Consider the following 15,217-nt stretch of genomic DNA (forward strand, 5'->3'; position numbering starts at 1 on the left):
ACCCATAGTTATTGTGATAATGAAATTAACTGTATCTGTTGAGAGATCTTTGACAGCAGTAATTGACAAGTGAATGCTTTAATGTACATCTGCCCCCATCTGAACACTTTTTTCCCAGGGTTTCTCTCCTGAAGCTACAGTGATGGGGTGGGTGGGAGGGGCTAGCCATCTCCATCATGCCTCTTTCTGTTGGTTCTCCCAGCTCTTCCACTTCATTCACTGCCCCTAATTCTTGCTACCTGGATCGCAGTCCCTGAAAAGAAATTTGTCTTTGTTTCCCGCTCTGTTTTCTAGGGAACCTAAGCTAAGATACTCATTTAAAAAAAAAAAAAAAAGAGGATAAGACTGGGAAAATAAGAATACTGTAAACTCAAACTTTGCTTACTTTAAAGTGTTTTATGTGCATGAGGTAAAGGGCTATAATTCCTTCTACTCAACGTTCTTTGAAATATCAGAAAGACTTGTCATTTTCCATTTTTTCCCCCAAAGATTGAAAAAAATCCATAAGTGCATTAGAAAATCAAAAAATGTAAAGAATTCTTAGACGATAAAAAGCAGTTGAGATTATTTTATAAGAGAATCAAGAGCAGGGAAACCATGTCTCCAGATCCATCTCAAGCCTACCTGTGTTTTTCCATCTCCACTGTCACCTTCCTAGACCAAGGTATCTTCCCCTCTTACTGGGGTTCCACCTGGTCTCTTTGCTTTGCTCTTGTCCTCCTACAATTCCTTCTCTATGCTTTTCCCACCTTCAAGCCTTTGCAATTTATTGTTGCCTCTGCCTTGGATGCTCCTTACCTGCTTCTTCCCGTTGGCTCCTTTTAGTTCACCTTAAACATCATTTTCTCAGGTCAGAGCATCTTCTGACCTCCTGGTCTAAAGTCACCCTCCTCTTCTGCTTACCTCCCATCATTTCCTATTCCATTTATCTGTTACTTTTTTCATGGAATTTACCAAATCTGTTACAGTTTTTTATTTGTTTGCTTCCATATTAGTGGCTGTTTCTCTCATTAGAATATCAGTGCCATGAGGGCGGGAACCTGGTCTGTTGTCTTTATTGCCCTGTCTTGGGTTTTCAGCACAGTTAGTGACACACAGCATAGAAAGAATGACACTTTTCTTAGGGCTCTTCACTCAGTCAACAAGCACTGTACCAACTATTGAGCTAGATATTGGCAATCAAGAGGAAGGAAATAAGACCCTGCCTTCAAGGAGCTCTGAGTGGAGAAGAGCATGGCCTTTTATTTTCTGATGCATTGTTTGATCATTTGTGCTACATATTTTATTTTTTTACCATTAGACTTTACCACACTGAATGCAGGATCTCAATCATCTTTGTATCTCTACAGAGGTTAGCATATACCATGAAAATAAAATCATATTTTTGATAGCATTTAAAAAGTTCTAAGGGAGCTTTTATAAATATGATAAATTATTATTATTTTAATATTACTATTATTATTATTATTATTATTTTTTGTGGTACCCGGGTCTCTCCCATTGTGGAGCACAGGCTCCAGACGCGCAGGCTCAGCGGCCATGGCCCACGGGCCCAGCTGCTCCACGGCACGTGGGACCCTCCCAGACCGGGGCACGAACCCGTGTCCCCCGCATCGGCAGGCGGACTCTCAACCACTGCGCCACCAGGGAAGCCCTAATATTACTATTATTAATTGTCCAGTAAAGTATAATCAGCGCTTCTTAACTATTTGTTAATTACCAAATGAGATGTTTACGTAAAAGGGTGAGAAAAAGATTGTGGTGTTGGTGAAAAAGAAGAGTCTGAGTGGATGGTAGGTAAAGTGATCAAAAGAAAAATTGGATTTGAAAGCCAAATCCCACACTGCTGTAAGGGTACTCTTCTGCTCATTTTCTTTCCTGGAACTTTATAATTTAATAATAATCATTTCTTTAGATGTCTGTAGGAAGTTAAATAATGAGTCTGCTGCAATTTCAACACCTAAGAACAAAAAGTTCACAAACCATAGCTTATTTATCTACTTGAAAATTACCTCATTATTTTCCAGCTTCAGTGTGAGAAGGTCACGCAAATTAATTAACAACATACGGTCAGCAACATTCATTTAATTGTGATCTTTTGGGAGAAGGAAATCATGTACCACTGTCACTGATGTGAGTTGGGAAGCGGGGGAACATCACACACCTGTAATTTTATTAATTATTAATGAAGACCAATATAAATAATGCATTTCCTATTTTGTTTACTAAGCCAGTGGGACTCGGTATAGCCTGAGATAATATCTCTGCCTAAGACAAAGAAAATTCCAGCTGCTCTGAATTTCTCGGCTGGAATTTATATCATATAAATTCCAGCCGATAGTTTGCCAAAAAGGGATCTGGCTACTACAAGTGGATTTACAAAAATGCTGTCTGTGATCTAATGCTTAATAAATACAGCTTAATGATAATAATGTGAGCTGCTGAGATGAAAATACTTGTAAGGTAAGACCTGGTGCCTTTTCAAATCAGGCATGTTCCCCAGACATCATGGAGCCATGTATACTTTAGAAGGAAAATTAAAGGAAATTTATGCATGTGTGTGGTCCCATATGAATGCTCACCAAAGGGGGACTTCAGCAGAGGAAAATTTTAATAATCAAGTGGATAGGGCAACCTGTTCTGTGTATGCTAGCCAGCATCTTTCCCCAGGTACCCTTGTTATTGCCCAGTGGGCTTATGAACAAAGTGGCCATGATGGCAGGGATGGAAGTTATGCATGGGCTCAGCAACATGGACTTCCACTGACCACTGCCAACTTGGCTGTGGTCACTGCTGAATGCCCAATCTGCCAGCAGGAGACACCAACTTTGAGTTCCTGATATGGCATCATTCCCTGGGGTAATCAGTCAGCTACCTGGTTGCAGGTTGATTACATGGGACCACTTTCGTCAGGAAAGGTCAGTACTTTGTTCTTACTGGGATAGACACTCTGCATACAGATTTGCATACAGCATTGCTTCTGATCAAGTAACTCATCTCAAAGAAAAATGAGTATGGCAATGGAGCCATGCTCATGGAATTTACTGGTCTTCCCATGTTCACTATCCTGAAGCAGCTGGCTTGATAGAGTGGTAGGATGCCATTTGAAAACTAAGTTACCACACCAGTTAGGTGGCAGTTCCTTGCAGAGCTGAGGCAAGGTTCTCTTGAGGGCTGTATATGCTCTGAAATCAGCATACAATATATGATGCTGTTTTTTCCATAGTCAGGGTCCATGGGCTCAGGTATCAAGGGGTGGAATGGGAGTGGCACTACTCACCATTACCTGTAGTAACCCACTAGCAAAATTTTTGCTATCTGTTCCTGTAACTTTATGTTTTGCTGGCCTAGAGGTCTTAATTCCAGAGGGGGGAATGCTTCTACCAGGAGACACAATGTTTCCATTAAACTGGAAGTTAAGACATGTCCACTGTGAAGTCCTCATGCCTCTGACTCAGCAGGCAAAACAGGAAGTTCTTGTGCTGGCTGGAGTGATTGGTCCTGATTATCAAGGAGAACTTGGACTGCTTTTCTACAATGGAGGTAAGGAAGAGTATGTCTGGAATAAAGGAGATCCCTTAGATTGTCTCTTAGTATTACCATGCCCTGTAAATATGGTCAACTACAGCAACCCCGTCCAAGTAGGACTGATGGCCTAGACCCTTCAGGAATGAATGATCACCCTGCCAGGTAATGAGCCATGACTAGCTGAGATGCTTGGTGAAGGCGAAGAGAATACAGGATGTCTGGTAGAAGAAGGTAGCTATAAATATCAGCTACAACCACATGACCAGTTACAAAAATGAGGACTGTAATTGTTATGAGTATTTCCTCCGTATTTCTTATGAATACGTTTGTGTATGTGTATAATATCTTTTTTCTTTCCTATATTATTCCCTTATCATGTAAGGTAAGATATATTGACTTGATATCAGTATTTAAATATTGTTGATTTTACGTCATAGTATTTAAATTATTGGATGTCGGGAGAAGAGTAAACATCACTCAAGGACTTTACCTCTTTTTCTGGGAAAGGTATTAGTGCGTTTTTAGTTGTATGTAGGATAGTTGTATCATGTTAGATGGAATTATGACCTTGTTATTGTTTTTATCTGGAGATTAAGTATGGTTTAAGGAGATGCATATAGTTGCCAAGTTGACAGCTGGTGGGCTTGTGATAGTTAATTTTATGTGTCAACTTGACTGGGATAAGGGATGCCAGATAGCAGGTAAAACAGTGTTTCTGGTGTGTCAGTGAGGGTGCCTCCGGAAGAGATTAACATTTGAATTAGTAGACTGAGTAAAGGTTGCCCTCCTCCATGTAGGTGGGCATCATCCAATCTGTTGAGAGCCTGAATAGAACAAAAAGGCAGAGGAAGGGTAGTTTCACTCTCTCTGCTTGAGCTGAGACATCCATCTTCTGCCCTCTGACATCAGCGCTCCTGGTTCTTGGGCTTTTGGACTCAGACCAGGACTTACACCATCAGCCCCCTCACTCTCAGGTCTTTAGACTCAGAGTGAATTATACCATTGACTTTCTTGGGTCTCCAACTTGCCGATGGCAGATCTTCTCAGTCCTTATAATCATTTGAGCCAGTTCCTCATAATAAATCTTCTTTTACATATCTGTTATATCCTATTGGTTCTGTTTCTCTGGAGAACCCTGACTAATACAGTGTGTGTGTCTATGTGTCTATAGAGCTAGTATTTGATATAGAAAAGAATCCACTGAGAAGCATAGAAATAAAATGTAAACAAAGAATAAAGAGTAATTAGAGAATAAAAACTTATTACCCAGTCAGATTTCATAGAATCGGAAATCTAATAAAAAGGCATTTGAATCAAAAGAACCTGAGTACAACAACCTAAGCATTGAAAATAAGGGAAAAATGTCCTCCCCCCCTTTTGTTTTTCATTCCCTCTATACACTTTCCTGATGATTTCACTCACTTCCAGAGCTTCAGCCCAGATGTCAGTGTATAAACGTGGACTAGAAGAGAAACTTTTAGCAAAAGTTTACCAGATAACATTCTATGAAAGACCTGAGCTCTGCACAGGCAGCTGCCTCTAGACATCTTACGTGGATACTCTGGTTCCTCAGACTCAGTGCACCCCAACCTGTACCCATCACTTCCCCTTGCAAACCTGTGCCTCAGTGCCATCACCATCCAGCCAGTCTCCCACAATAAGCCCCAGATTCACCCTTTTCCCCTCCTTTCCATTTACTCCTCATATTTGATTGTCCATTGACTCCTGTTGCTTCTACCTCAGAACTGTCTTTTGAATGCAAGCCTTTGTCCTCTGCCTCCCTTCCCCCTGCCTTAGTTCAGACTCTTATCAACAGATTCCAACAGGTCTGTGCTTCTCCATTCCTTCTGAATTTCTCTCCATCTGCCATTACTGCTGCCAGAACAGTTCCCCAGTCTGCAGACCACTGGTGATGCTCAAACTCCTCATCATGTCAAAAAGGCCCCTCACAGCCAGGTCCCAACACACCTCTCCTGTGACAACCACTCACTCTTCCCAAAGCCCAGCTCTTGGGAATTCTTAACCATTCCCCCAATATGCCAGGCTCCTTTTCACTCCTTTGTATCTGCAACTCCCCCTGCTTGGAATTCCTCTATTCCTTCTTCCTGCATTCTCCTTGAAGCCACCTCCAAACAGGTGACAATCTTGGTTACTGGTTAAGACTAGGGGCTATGGAGACAGATAGTCTGGGTTGGAATCCTCCACCAACTTGCAGTGTGATCTCAGGCAAGTCACTTAACTTCCCTTGTCTTAGGTTCCATGTCCATAACATGGGAAGATCAATAATGATACCTATATCTTAAGACTGTTATGAGAGTTAAATGATAAAATATATGTAGCAGGACTCCACATCCCTTCTTAGAACAGTAAATGTGTAATAAATGTTAGATACTATGACCAAAATTTCTCAAGGCAGAGTTAGTTCTTCCCACTTCTTGGATCTCTAAAGATGAGGGCTCTGGTATCTGGAAAGTTTGCTCAGAAGGACAAGTGATGTCCTGAGTTCCGAGGAAATTACTAGGGGAGTTTTCATAGTTAGAGCAAGGAAAATCATTCTTTATTTCTTCAGAGTCCTAGGCACTGGGGATACAAAGTGACCAGTTTGTTGAATAAGCCTGTTGGAACTAAAGTGCAAAATTATATTTTTCTTCCCTCCGTTTTTAAAACTTTCTCAGCCACTGGATAAGAACCCATCAAGTCCTATAGATATTCTCTTCACTCTTGAGTAATTGACATTCTCTAACCTAAGTCACAAACTCTGTCTCAATTCAGTCGAATTTCCAGTCTAAGACATGATTAAAGCTTTAAACTTGATTTAATGCTATTTCGTTTCTTTGCTCCAGCTCTGCCTGCTTTAGGCTAAAAGCCTACAGTGGGAAAGTGAGTGTGGTGTTGGATAATGATACACAAAACACAGACCTATTTTTCAAGCTCACTGTCTTTTGTGGGGACAGACGAATGGTAGATTGGATTACAGTGTGACATATGCTGTAATAGAGGTATGCTTATGGGCGTAGCAAAGCAGAAGAAGGGTGCTGAAATCAAGCTGTGACATGAGGAAGGCTTCCTATAAGAGATGAAACATGACCAAAGCTCAGTTTCGCAAGACTGGCAACAGTTTCCAATAGAGGAAGTAGCAGGTGCAAGGCAGGAAAAGGATCATGAACCTAAGGATCACTTGCCAAAGGGATTGCGTTTGCCATAGATCCCAAGGGAGTTACTTTTGCCAGCTGTGCTACTAAAATGTATATGACCACACAATGTAGGCGTGGAATGTGGTTTAGATATGGATTAGATTAGATATGGAAAATATTGTGGGTTGATATTTTGGGTTCTCTGATTTACTAGCTGCCTGATCTTGGGAAAGTCGTTGAACCTCTTTGAGCCCTAGTTTCTTCACCCAAAATGGAGAGATTGTTACTCACCTCAAAGTGTATAAATTTAAATGACGAACTACATATGCAGAGTTCTTTGTACTATCCTATTGGTTCTGTTTCTCTGGAGAACCTTGACTAATCCAGTGTATGTTTCTGTGTGTATATGTCTGTGTGTCTATGGAGTTAGTACTTACTTAGTTTGGGCTTAATAATTGTTAGGTCATTTACTGAAACTATCTCCACTCCCTGCTTTTAATTTATATTGAGGACAGATTGGAGGAGCAGAAATTATATGGCAAACTCAAGAATAGCATTTCTAGATATTGAGACAGCATGGACCTGAATTAGCAAATTGGTAGTGGGATGGGAGAAAAACCACATATAGTTGGAAACAGTGCCCTAAAAGAAATAGACTAGCTATGTCTGTTGTCATTGTTAATTTTCAATTACATTTTTATTTGCCCACTCGCTGATTATGCTTGTTTGTCTGGCTTCAGGATCCATCATCTTTATCGTATTTGAATGTAGCCTTGTACACAATTTGAGATCCTCAAAGAGAAGTTATTTCTATCAAAAAATGATTTGTACATTAAAATAAGCTGCCACCTGGGAGATTATAACCTAGAGGCATCATTACTTTATTAGCTGAGCCCAAAATTGTTGGAGTAAGATTACCTCAGATGAAGAGGTGGCATATGATTCTTAATTGCTTTTGATTTCTAACACAGCTTATTTTGGTTTAACTAAAATACATGTCCATTTGTTTGAAGTACTCTGCCTAGAAAGGTGGGGCTATGAAGTCAATGCAAATAGAGGAGAATCATCAAAAGAAATATGGTGGAAATGGCACCAGAGGAATCAGAAAACCTGGGTTTGTTTCTGGCTCTGTCACTGACTAGTTGGGTAACTGGAAAGGTTGCTTGTAGGATAAATAAATATGATAAGATGAATATGGGGCCTGAATGGTGAAGTAACTGATAATGTATTTCCTTTTGTATCCCCCCTCTTATCTCTTTCTTTACTTCATTATCTTTTACCTGTTCAAACCACTAAGGCTCAACTGTTACCAGAGGTTCACCTGGGTATGAAAGAATTTTGTAAGAGTGAGGGTGATATGCCAACATGAGTGTGTCGATATGATTATATTACTGGTTCTTTCTTTTTGTGACCTTCTTTCTGTTGTTAATGCCAAACCAGAATTTCTTTTAGTGACTTTCATCTAGAAACTATTATTATTCTTAGTGAAAAGTCTTTCACATAATTCATATCATTTAAAAAATCATGAATATTTACCCATATTATTCATATTTACTAATAACACTTCTAATGCTTTTGATGACAGAGTAGCTTAAAGCAGGTCAATATTTCAGGCTAATTATTTGTGTGTTACCTGTTGCTGAATTTCTTCAGCAAATAGTACCATTCTTGGTTTGTGACTTAGATGACAGTAGAGAGTCAATCACTAATGTGAATTGAATGTGAAAATCAGGACTTGTTTGTTTCCTGGTTGATTGCTTTAATTCTGATTTGATTTCTTCACACCAAAGGAAGTGAACATGTAGTAATCCAGGTGGAAATTTAATATCCTGTCTATGCAGTACCAAATTGGAGTGGGAAACTGAAGCTTTTTGCAAAATATTCTATATCAATATCATGCCAAAAATGTTTTTTATTGAATGTCTAGAAATATGGTCCTGTTGTAAGATTTAGTACACAAAGAGTTGTCCCAACCCAAACCTGTGCTTTCAAAAAACATATTTTCATGCTATGAGCTTAAGAGAAAGAAGAGGGAGGCTTTCTAGCTAACAGTAGTAGCTGAGGTACTGTGGCATTTTAAACAAACTTGAATGTCCGCCAGTTGCTCAATAAATCCTCTTCGTTTACTTTCACCAAATGCACAGGAGGTTGGGACATGACACTGAGTTAATTATGGGTGCAGGACTTTCCAGAATAACACTGGGTTGAAGACAGGTTGACATTTTCAGTAATGCCATGGGTCAGAAAGGTAAGCTAATTTGGGCTCACGTAAATCTGGAAAGCAGCTTTATGTTTTACCCAGTAGAAGGAAAGAAACAATCCTTACAGTCCATTGCAACACTGCCTTGGAAGGGTCCTAAAGGCCATCTCGTTTAAACTGCAACACTTGTGATCAGGTTGGTTGGATCTAGAACGTCACAGAGTGCTTGACCTTCAGGGCCTGGGCTGGTCACAGAGCTGAAGAACAATTTTGACTCAACCAGTCCCAGAGTGCCAGATGAATCTGCTCAGTGGCCAATTCCCTATCTTCACGGTGCACATGTGAATACTCACCTGTGTGCATGCCCCCAAGTGAACACATACACACGCACACACACCATGGTGTGCAAAGGAAAGGCTTGAGAATAAGACCAAGAAAGCTTGTGTTTTTTATCCCTTTTCTGTTACTTAATAGCTATGTGGTCTAGAGCAAATCACGCTGGATAACTGCCTTTTGCCTCTCTGGATGTCCTATCTACCCTTCTCTAACCTGCTCTCTGTCCCAGGGGGCTGACTTTTAGGGACTATATCAGAAGGCTTCCTAGTCTTCTGGTTTCCTGTTGGGTTTGGTAAATGCTGAGCCCCAGCAGGAGGCTGGAGGGAGAGATAACAGTGAGCTTGGATGTTTCTCTGTGAGCTCACCTTGGGCTGACTTTGTCCCTCAACCAAAGGTCATAACTGCCCTTGGGCATATTATCCTTGTGTGACCCTCCCTGCTGTCCCTCTTTATCCCTCACCCACATAGTCCCTACCTACCTTACAAGCTGAGGATTTTCCCTTGATAAATAGTCTCTTTACTAATCTCTCTTTGAATTATGTTAATTTGGTTTAATTTATGTTATTTGGTTTATTAACATAATTATGTTAATAATTATAATAATTATTTTAACATAATTATGTTAAGTATGTTAATTTGGTACCAACTGTTTCCTCCTGGCACCCTGACATGTTTTGTTTTGTTTTGTTTTGTTTTTTTCGGTACGCGGGCCTCGCACTGTTGTGGCCTCTCCCATTGCGGAGCACAGGCTCCGGACGCGCAGGCTCAGCGGACATGGCTCACGGGCCCAGCCGCTCTGTGGCATGTGGGATCTTCCCAGACCCGAGCACGAACCCGTGTCCCCTGCATCGGCAGGCGGACTCTCAACCACTGTGCCACCAGGGAAGCCCCCTGACATGTATATTCAATGGACTATTATGAGAAGATCTCTTAGTTTATGTCACTGTTCATCAAAGAAGGGGCCATGGTGGGTCAGTGATGACTGCCATGAGCTCAGCTAGAGGGAGGTGAGCATAGATGTCCAGAATTAGCTCTTTCACAAGTCTCCTCTGGTTCTAAATGTTCTATGACTCAATGTGTAGGAAACTGAAGGAAGCCTATTACATTTTGGACTTTTATATTTCTATGGGGAATCTGGACTGGGATGATTAGACAAATGTAGTTTAAAGGAAGTTACAAGCAAGGTGTGCCTATGAAAACCAGAGATGAATCCATACACACAGAGTCTTCCTATAAATAGTGCCTTTCAACTATTGTTCATTATTTTCAGTATTGGATTATTTTTCACCAAGTATTGCTTTTTTGTTAAGTGTTAATTCTAGGTCAGTGTTTTCTTATATGTAGCAATATACAGATTATAAAAAATATACAATAGTTAGACAAGCCTTATTTGGCAATATGGCAAAAGTATTTACTACCAATTAGTAGTATTAAAAACCATCCCTAGGGCTCTGGGTATATTCTCTGGATTGCAATTCTTTTTACTTTCCCATCTACCTCTCAAGTTAAAACAGAAACTGCTTATACTCATGAAATTTGCCTGGTAATAATACCCTTGGGCTTTCTCGTAAATTTTCCAAGAGTGTATATATGGTCAGAAAAGCCAAATGTGCCTATTTCAGCCCTCACTGTGGTAAGACTCATGAGATGATTTGAGGTCACCTTTCTCCTGGTAAGGATTTTATCCAGTTTCATTTTCAAAAAGGATCAACGACCAAAACTGCTTACGATCCGCAGCGTGAATAAAAACTTTAAAGGAATTTTTCTGTTAGAAAAAGTTACTAGAGCATTCCTGTCAAGCTGTCTATCTTTGTGGGATTTGATCATTTGAACATTCAGTAGTTGATAGAATTTGACAGCTGCTGCAGCTGTCTTTTTTTTTTTTTTTTTAAAGATACTCCTTTAAGGGCCTTATATCATGGTTCTCGTCTCAAAACAGTGACCCAGAGCACTTGCCACTTTTGCCCACAGAAGCTAAACCTACTAGTTACTGGGAAAGAATATATTACTTGGCTATAGGATGCTAATAGTAAAGATAATTCTTCTTATCTTTGTTTTCCAAATTCCTTTCACACATGCTTGGTTATGTTATATTTGGGATAATGTAATGAGGTTCTTAGGGAAAGTGCTTTATTTTTAGTTTACAGATGAGAAATCTGAAGCAGAGAACTGTTATTATCAGGCAGCACTAGAACCCTAGATTATTAGTTCATAATAGGCTTTAATTTTCATTTTCATGAGTTATTCATATTTAACATATGCCACATAATTTAACTGTAGGAGAGCATTCCCCATTCATATTTAGGCTCGTAAAAATGGTCTAGTAGTTGAAGATAATACTCTCCACTTTCAAGATACCCAATATTTTTAATGCTATTTTTTCATCTATGTATTCCAACTTGAAGCACCAGTGTGATTTGGTGCTTTGAGACAAGGCACAGACCATTAAATAGGCTTGGGATTTTGTATCCCTCACTAATCCCCTCCCAGCCCCTTTCTGCTTATTTCTTTACCCTGAAGCAAAGGCTGAGATTCTTCTCCACATGAGTCCTGTATTTGGATTTTAGAGCATATGGGTCATAGCACCACAGTAAAAGGAAAATAAAGATTTATACAGATGACTTTGGCAATTCCAACTCTCTTTGTTCCAAAGAACAAAACTTCCTTTGGCATGTTGTGTCAGAGGACTTGCTTGCACTACCTTCATATCCTTTGCAGGAAATGTATATAATTGAGAAGATCTCATCTGGAAAATCTAGAGTAATTATACTAATGAGCTGGACCTGCTGATCCCAGAGATCCTTTCAGGTTTAACAGCCTGGAATTTCAAGTATTAACAAAGAATTTGATCTCCAAATGATTGAGCTATTGTGTGTGAGGCAGAGAGCAAAGGGGTATGAGGAAGGGAGGGTTTCAATGTCCATGTGACCTAAAAAATGAGGATTGAGAGAGATCAATCCCAGCATGAAGGAGCCATGATGAAAAATATTATAGAAGCAAACTTAGAGAAATCACAGATAGTCATAAAGTTGAAGTTTGACTGGGAATGGAGATAATTACATGGAATTGGAACAGAGGAATTGGGAACCAAAATGTTAGCATAGTGCTGCATTCTGGAATCCAAGCATGTGGGTTCAAATCTCAGCTCTGTCCTCAACTGTACATCTGTCCATATATGATTCAGTACCGAACAGCACACACACCTTAGAGCAGTGATTTCCAACCTTATTTGGATATTAGAGCACTAGACTCATCTGGGAGTTTTGAAAAAATGCAGGTGGCTGGGCCCACTTCTGGAAGAGTTCAGTCAGAATCAGGGACTCGTTGGGGACTGGGGTGGTGGAGGAGATAGGCTTGAGAGCCTGGTTTGAAAGCCACAGGTTTATAGCCATTATTCTCACATTTTTGTGTGTCAAAATCAACTGGGGTGTTTGTTAAAATAGATTGCTGGGCTCTACGCTCATTGAAAGTGTTCCTGGTGAATTTGAGGTTCTTTCTTTGTCGCGAAAGGATTCGGAGATGCAGTGATAGGTAAGAATCGATTTTATTTAGAAAGAAACACACTCCATAGACAGTGTGGGCCATCTTGGAAGGCAAGAGGCAAGAGGCTTCAAAATATGGGGTGGTTAATTTTTATGGGCTGGGTAATTTCATAGGCTAATGAGTGGGAGGATTATTCCAGTTATTTTGGGGAAGGGGTGGGGATTTCCAGAAATTGGGCCACCTCCCACTTTCTGACCTTTTATGGTTAGCCTCAGAACTGTCATGGCATTGGTGGGTGTGTCACTTAACATGCTAATGTGTCACAATGAGCTTATAATGAGGCTCAAGGTCTAGTGGAAGTCGAATATTCTGCCATCTTGGACCCAGTTGGTTCTCACTAATTTTTGTTATGTACTATGGCTATGTCATTCTTTTAGAGGTTGTGCCCTGCCCCCTTTCCTCCTGTTTCAAAAGTGAACATCATCAGGTCAAATAGTTTGTCCACAGATCAGAGTGTTGCAGGAAGGGACATCTCTTCCAGGGCTCGAGAGTGGTCTCTTAGAGTGTTAGAGTGGGTCTAACACTCAGAAATGAATTGTCCAAGGAGACACATGTGCTGACAGAGACTTTATTGGGAATGGCTGCCTGGGCAGAGAGCAGTAGGGTAAGGGAACCCAGGAGGGCTGCTCTGCCATGTGACTCGCAGTCTCAGGTTTATGGTAATGGGGTTAGTTTCCTGGTTGTCTCTGGCTAATCATTCTGACTCAGGGTCCTTCCTGGTGGCACGTGCATCACTTAACCAAGATGGATTCCAGCGAGAAGGATTCTGGGAGGTTGGTAGGCATATGGACTGGCATCTCTTCTCTCCTTTTGACCTTTCCCAAATTCTTCTGGTTGGTGGTAGCTTGTTAGTTCCAAGTTCCTTACCGGGACCTCCTGTTTTAAGATAACTCATGCCTGGCCAGGGTGGTTTCAGTCAGTGGTTCCCCTAACAAGAGTATTCAAATCTATGACTATCCTAAAAATACCTAATACTTGATTTTATTAAATATAAACAATGACACAAGAGGAGCACGAAAAGAAGATGAAGCAGAATAATTCTATGTAAGATGAAAGACAAGTTGAACTCTAGCACATACATGGAATTGAACAGAATTCAATTGTTAGGAATTTTGTGATTAAGGTCCCACACCTTTTCTTTCCCCTCATAAGTCAAATTTGTAGATTGACTCCTCCTGACACCACAGGTCACCTTTTAAATGTTGACTTCAGTTGATTTTCTCAGGTGAGAAATGAATTTTATTAAATATTCTAAGAATATCTCATGTACTAGAAAGAAAAATATGATTCCTATCAGGTGATAAACATTACCATGAAAAGAGACCAGTGTAGATATGAAAAATCTAGTCCTAAAGCATACAGAATACAGTCTGAACAATGTTGTAATGGCAGAATAAATAGAATTCCTGCTTGTTTGCTCTTACTGATGTCTTTTCAGAGGATCTGGAAAGCTTTGTGTGTGGTGTGGTTTTTTTTGTTGGTTCTCTCATTTAATGAGGTGGAGTATTCTCTACTCTAGAGCCTTGTCACACAAGATGTGGTCCACAGACCTGGAAATGTGTTAGAAAAACAGGATATCAGGTTTTTCCATAGACATATAAAATCAGAATTTACATTTTCACAAAATTCCTAGGTGAGTTATGTGCCTTTTTAAGTTTCAGAAGCTGTGCTACAACATTCCAACATTGTAAATCAGGGGTTGTGGGGAAGCAGATCATGGTCTAACAGAGAGCATGAAGATACATTCTCCTAGATACTGCTCCAGTTAAGATATGCATTGGGTGCAAACAAATAGGCAGAGAAAAAAAAATGTTAAAGAAGAAAAACCATAGTTCATTGTCCTCCATCTGCCTTGCCTACATAGTGTAGAAATTTGGGCCTATATTGGTGAGAAAAGTTTCAGAGGATGGTGAGACACTTTCATGGCATTAGCTGAGGCCACTGGCTATCTTGGTTCTAGTTGCTTTATCTTTCTAAGGTGAACCAAGTCCTGACAGAAAAACAGGGGAGTGAATACAAATAATAAAAGCAATCCCATTGTAACTGGTTTTTGAAAGTTTATCCTAATGGATACAAACATGCAAGGGTCTAATTTCTTCTCAGCCAGTGCCTTTGACATTATTCTGTTGAATCTGGCTTTCCTAGATCTTAATAACATCTTTGTCAGATCTCATAGCTTCCAAATAAATTTCAGTTATTAAGTCTAGTCCAGTCCAATATAAAACTTCAATCACACCTACCCCCTCTTCCTAGCTCAGGGTTCATCAGTGGCCTGAGGGGGCATGCAGCACTGGGGGGGCGGAAGGAGGCCCTCGCTATTAAAGTCCATTTCCCTCCCCTTTTCCTCCTCTGGTGTGTTGGACTAGGGAGGAAGGAGATGGCATGAGAGGGAGAAGATAGAAATAGATGTATGGACACATGTGTAAGCTTTTTAGGTGGACTGTGGGAGGGACCCACTTCATAATTACTCTCATGG

At 40.3% G+C, this 15,217-nt stretch overlaps 1 pseudogene; it reads left to right on the forward strand.

Moving 5' to 3' along the window:
• The first annotated feature begins 3,374 nt into the window (after positions 1-3,374).
• Positions 3,375-15,217, forward strand: part of LOC115848388 (small ribosomal subunit protein eS12-like) — a 93,629-nt pseudogene continuing 81,786 nt past the window's right edge.

The sequence above is a fragment of the Globicephala melas genome, chromosome 3 (genome assembly GCF_963455315.2).
Source record: "Globicephala melas chromosome 3, mGloMel1.2, whole genome shotgun sequence".
Taxonomy (NCBI): domain Eukaryota; kingdom Metazoa; phylum Chordata; class Mammalia; order Artiodactyla; family Delphinidae; genus Globicephala; species Globicephala melas.